Source organism: Danio rerio, chromosome 7 (assembly GCF_052040795.2).
Source record: "Danio rerio strain M-AB ecotype USA chromosome 7, GRCz13ab, whole genome shotgun sequence".
In the NCBI taxonomy this organism is placed as follows: Eukaryota; Metazoa; Chordata; class Actinopteri; order Cypriniformes; family Danionidae; genus Danio; species Danio rerio.
The window spans coordinates 79,910,001-79,915,505 of NC_141027.1; the positions used below are offsets into that span (position 1 = coordinate 79,910,001).

The window sequence follows — 5,505 nt, forward strand, 5'->3', positions numbered from 1 at the left end:
CCTTGTTTCTAGTCCAAATATCTAATGTGTCTTAAATCAAGAAGACGACATCGTCCTGGAAGTCAAAAACACACAACTGCAGTGAATATACGCGTCAAAATACAGGTTTCTGTACGCAAATGACAAAATACTCGAGCCATTTATAGTAAATACTGTAGTGTTTTTGAACAATGCTAATGTGAAGTGCTTGAATAAATCTGTTGTGGTGATTCTACAGTTGCTATGGTAACCAGTTGCTATGGTAACGCAGCAACTATAATAACCAATCTGTTGTGTTGATTCTACAGTTGCTATGGTAACACAGCAACTATAGTAATTGGTCTGTTGTGTTGATTCTACAGTTGCTATGGTAACACAACAACTATATATAGTAACCGATTCTACAGTTGCTATGATAACAAAACAACTATAGTAATTGATCTGTTGTAGTGATTCTACAGTTGCTATGGTAACCAGTTGCCATGGTAACGCAGCAACTATAATAACCAATCTGTTGTGTTGATTCTACAGTTGCTATGGTAACACAGCAACTATAGTAATTGATCAGTTGTGTTGATTCTACAGTTGCTATAGTAACACAACAACTATATATAGTAACCGATTCTACAGTTGCTATGATAACAAAACAACTATAGTAATTGATCTGTTGTAGTGATTCTACAGTTGCTATGGTAACCAGTTGCCATGGTAACGCAGCATCTATAGTAACCGATCTATTGTGTTGATTCTACAATTGCTATGGTAACAAAACAAGTAGTAATTGATCTGTTCTGGTGATTCTACAGTTGCTATGGTAACCAGTTACCATGGTAACGCAGCAATTATAGTAACTGATCTGTTGTGTTGATTCTACAGTTGCTATGGTAACACAACAACTATAGTGATTGATCTGTTGTGTTGATTCTACAGTTGCTTTGGTAACCAGTTGCTATGGTAACGCAGCAACTATAGTAACCAATCTGTTGTGGTGATTCTACAGTTGCTATGGTAACACAACTATAGTAATTGATCTGTTGTGGTGATTCTAGTTGCTAGGGTAATACAACTATAGTAATTGATCTGTTGTGGTGATTCTACAGTTGCTATGGTAACACAACAACTATAGTAATCGATCTGTTGTGGTGATTCTACAGTTGCTATGGTAATTTCTGAAAACAATACATAATTTTGTGCTCGTCTTGAAGATGCTTCTTGATTTGAGAATTTGTAGATATTTGGACTAGACACAAGACATTCGTTGCAGTGTAGTCGTGAGTTAAAGAGTGCAAAACCTTCAAGAACCAAGAGAGAATAAAACTCAGGAATGTTTGAAACATTATTTGTATGCTCTAATGATCATGAAATACTTAATAATAATTAATTGTCTGTTGATCATTACCAGATTTCTGAGAGATGATATATTTTTAAAAGCATTGTGTAACAATGTAAAGTACTGGGATTTGGGGTTTATTTTTCAAGATCACTGATAAATTTCAGCTTTATTTCTCTCCTTTATTTGCTTCCTCACAGCAGTTATTTATTCATTTCACATCGTCATACTGCAGTCTCGATTCACAGTTTCAATGTAAAACCTCCACCATCCAACAGAGAGGCACAGAAATCAATCTCAGGGTTGTGTTATGCATTATTTTTATCCACAGAAATAAAATGATCATGCAATTGTCTTATTAGTAATATTATTACCACATGTTAGGAGATTTTTTATAGCATTGTGTAACAAAATACTGTGATTTTAGTGTTTATTGTTCAACATCACTGATCATTTTTAGCTTTATTGTGAATTAATATTCAGTCGGTCTGTTTTATTTAGTTACTACAGTTATTTATTTATTTCACATCAGTCATGATTCACAGATTCAATGTAAAAGATCCAAGAGAGAGAGGAGAAAAATCAATCTCAGGCCTGTTTTATGCATTATTTTTATCCAAAGAAATAAAATTATCATTCATTCATTCATTTTCTTGTCAGCTTAGTCCCTTTATTAATCTGGGGTCACCACAGCGGAATGAACCAGCAACTTATCCAGCACGTTTTTTGGCAGCGGATGCCCTTCCAGCCGCAACCCATCTCTGGCAAACATCCACACACACACTCATACACTACGGACAATTTAGCCTACCCAATTCACCTGTACCGCATGTGTTTGGACTGTGGGGGAAACCGGAGCAACCTGAGGAAACCCACGCGAACGCAGGGAGAACATGCAAACTCCACACAGAAATGCCAACTGAGCCGAGGCTCGAACCAGCGACCTTCTTGCTGTGAGGCGACACCCCTAAAATTATCATGCAATACTAAATTCATTCGTTCATTTTCCTTCGGCTTAGTCCCTTTATTAATCTGGGGGTCACCACTGCGGAATGAACCGTCAACTGATCCAGTACGTTTTACACAGCGGATGCCCTTCCAGCTGCAACCCATCACAGGAAATCACCCATACACACTTATTCACACACACACACTTATACACTACTGCCAATTTAGACTTATAGCGCATGTGTTTGGACTGTGGGGGAAACCAGAGCACCCAGAGGAAACCCACAAAAACACGGGGAGAACATGCAAACTCCACACAGGAATGTCAACTGACCCTTCCGGGACTCAAAGCAGCCACAAATTGTGCAACAAAACACTGATTTTAGTTTTTTTTGTAGCGGATGAATCTCAGCTGTATTGTGATGCTCCGTCAGTTGTGCTTTATTGAAAGACCCAATGCATTGATTTTCCCTTTGAGTCTGAAATGTCACGCACTTTACAGCAGCGCTGCTCAACATGCTGTCTTTAATACCTCTAACACCATGTTAATACGACCTAATATTTGAGTAGTATTTAATATTGCATGGTGGCTCAGTGGGTAACACTGTGGCCTCAAAGCAAGAAGGTCGCTGGTTTGAGTCCAAAATTCAATTAAGTCCACAAAACTTACAGTAGATGGTCTGAGTAAATGACACTCAATGCACACTCACTGGCCACTTTATTAGATACGCCTCTCCAACTGCTCATTAACGCAAATTTATTATCAGCCAATCACATGGTAGCAGCTCACTGCTTTTCGGCATGTAGACATGGTCAAGAGGATCTGCTGCAGTTCAAAGTGAGCATCAGAATGGGGAAGAAAGGGGATTTAAATGACTTTGATTGTGGCATGGTTGTTGCTGCCAGAAGGGCTGCTCTGAGTATTTCAGAAACTGCTGATCTACTGGGGTTTTCACGCACAACCATCTTTAGGGTTTACAGAAAATAGTCTGATAATGAGGAAATATCCAGTGAGCGGCAGTTCTGTGGACGCAAATGCCTTGTTGATGAGGCCAGAGGAGAATGGCCAGACTGGTTCCAGCTGATAGAAAGGCAACAGTAACTCAAATAAGCACTCGCTACAACCGAGCTCTGCAGAAGAGCATCTCTGAACACACAACACGTCCAACCTTGAGGCGGATGGCCTACAGCAGCAGAAGAGCACACCGGGTGCCGCTCCTGTCAGCTAAGAACAGGAAACTGAGGCTACAATTCACACAGACTCACCAAAACTGGACAATAGAAGATTGGAGAAACGTTGCTGCTCTGATGAGTCTCCATTTCTGCTGACACATTCAGATGCTCGGGGCAGAATTTGGCCTCAACAACATGAAAGCATGGATCCATCCTGCCTTGTATCAGCGGTTCAGGCTGGTGGTGGTGTAATGGTGTGGGGGAGATTTTCTTGGCACCCTTTGGGTCCATTAGTACCAATTGAGCATGGTAAGAGCACAGTGTCTCCATCTTCTAATGGCAGCAGGATAACGCAGCATGTCATAAAGCTCAATCATTTCAGACTGGTTTCTTGAACATGACAATGGTTTCACTGTACTCAAATGGCCTCCACAGTCACCAGAGCTCAATCCAATAGAGCAGCTTTGGAATGTTGTGGGACGGGAGATCAAATCTGCAGCAACTGTGTGATGCTATCATGTCAATACGGAGCAAAATCTCCGAGGAATACTTCCAGTAGCTTGTTGAATCTCTGCCCTGAAGGATTAAAGCAGTTCTGAAGGCGAAAGGGGGTCCAACCTGGTACTAGTAAGCTGTACCTAATAAAGTGGCCGGTTTGTGTAATAAGGAAAATTTTGAATATACTAGTAAAAAATAAGTACTTAATACAATTAAGTTGATTGAATTGTGCAAACTCGTTGCCTTAACTCAATGAAGTATTCTTAACCAGTTTATATTTTCAGTGCATCGGCAGATTATTTTGCTTGTTTTAATGAAAGACTCACTTAATTTTCACTCATTAATTTTGGAAAACTGCACAATATTGTTTTGCTTGTCCAGAAAACGCTTCTTTATTAAGAATTTGTAAACTATCTAGACTCGAAACAAGACAGTAGCTCTATAAGAAACATGTTTGCAGTGTACAGTAGCCGTGACTACATTATGACCGCACACACACACACACACACACACACATACACACACTGCTCTTAATCCTGAGGTTTATTCTGCATCGCCATGCCTTCCCATGATCCTTTGCGTCTGCAGCTCAGATGTTTGCTTTTCTCATTGCTTTATGCACAGACACACATTAAACATTTGCACACCTCCGTTTCATTTCACGCGTTCAACCTTTCTCACTCATACTCGGCTTTTACTGTTCAGCTGCGTCAAGTACACTGCAGCAAACGCGCTTCACTTCCAGTCCAAAACATCTACAAACTCTTAAAACAAGAAGCGTTTTCTAGACCAGCAACAAATATTGTCTTGCGTACAGAAATAATGAGTCAAAATGAAGTGTGCTTATGCTGAAAATGAGCTCAATAATCTGATAATAATTCAATAAGTCTTGTAAAATTACTCAATGTTTTAAGTCAATTCTATTCTACATGTAATAAATCAAGACTCTCCATATCCAGGGTCATGCCGCTCTAATTTCATCATCCATTTCCTTCGGTTTAGTCTCTGATTTATCTGAGATTGCCACAGCGGAATGACTCGCCAACTATTCCAGCACGTTTTACACAGTGGATGCCCTTCCAGCTGCAACCCAGTACTGGAAAACACCCATACACACTCATTCTCTAATACACTACGGCCAGTTTAGTTGATCAGTTCCCCTATAGCGCATGTGTTTAGACTGTGGGGAAACCCACGCCAACACGGGGAGAACATGCAAACTCCACACAGAAACACCAACTGACCCAGCCGGGATTCGAACCAGCGACCTTCTTGCCGTCTGCTCTAATTTCAGCCAATCATTATTTAGCAAGTCCCTAAAAGCTGAAAATTGTCCTTCAACAACAGCTTGCCGTGTTATCATCATATCCCACACACACACACACACGTTTATTCCCAGACACCACTGCGATATGCTTCTAATGATATAATTAAGCATGATAACTAAGAAAGTGCTTATCAGAAACACAGTAAACGAGGCTGTCTAATTGACTCATTAATCCCTCACACCCTTGATGCTTAACAAGATTGAATCATGAAGAAATCTTCCTTTTCTCTTGCGTGTGTGTGTGTGTGTG

The 5,505-nt window shown here is 40.1% G+C and overlaps 1 protein-coding gene across 5 annotated transcripts in view; it reads left to right on the top strand.

Moving 5' to 3' along the window:
• si:cabz01083442.1 overlaps positions 1-1,957 on the top strand; it is a 157,646-nt gene extending 155,689 nt beyond the window's left edge. For 2 of the 5 annotated variants that reach the window (XR_015496533.1, XR_015496534.1), the window contains exons 50-53: positions 1-535; positions 636-753; positions 819-1,001; positions 1,106-1,957. The exon at positions 1-535 is cut by the window's left edge and continues 206 nt beyond it. The gene's annotated coding sequence lies outside the window, so the exon portion shown is untranslated. The other 3 variants (XM_087262274.1, XM_087262273.1, XR_015496535.1) reach the window with 2 other exon arrangements.
• Positions 1,958-5,505: the final 3,548 nt, after the last annotated feature.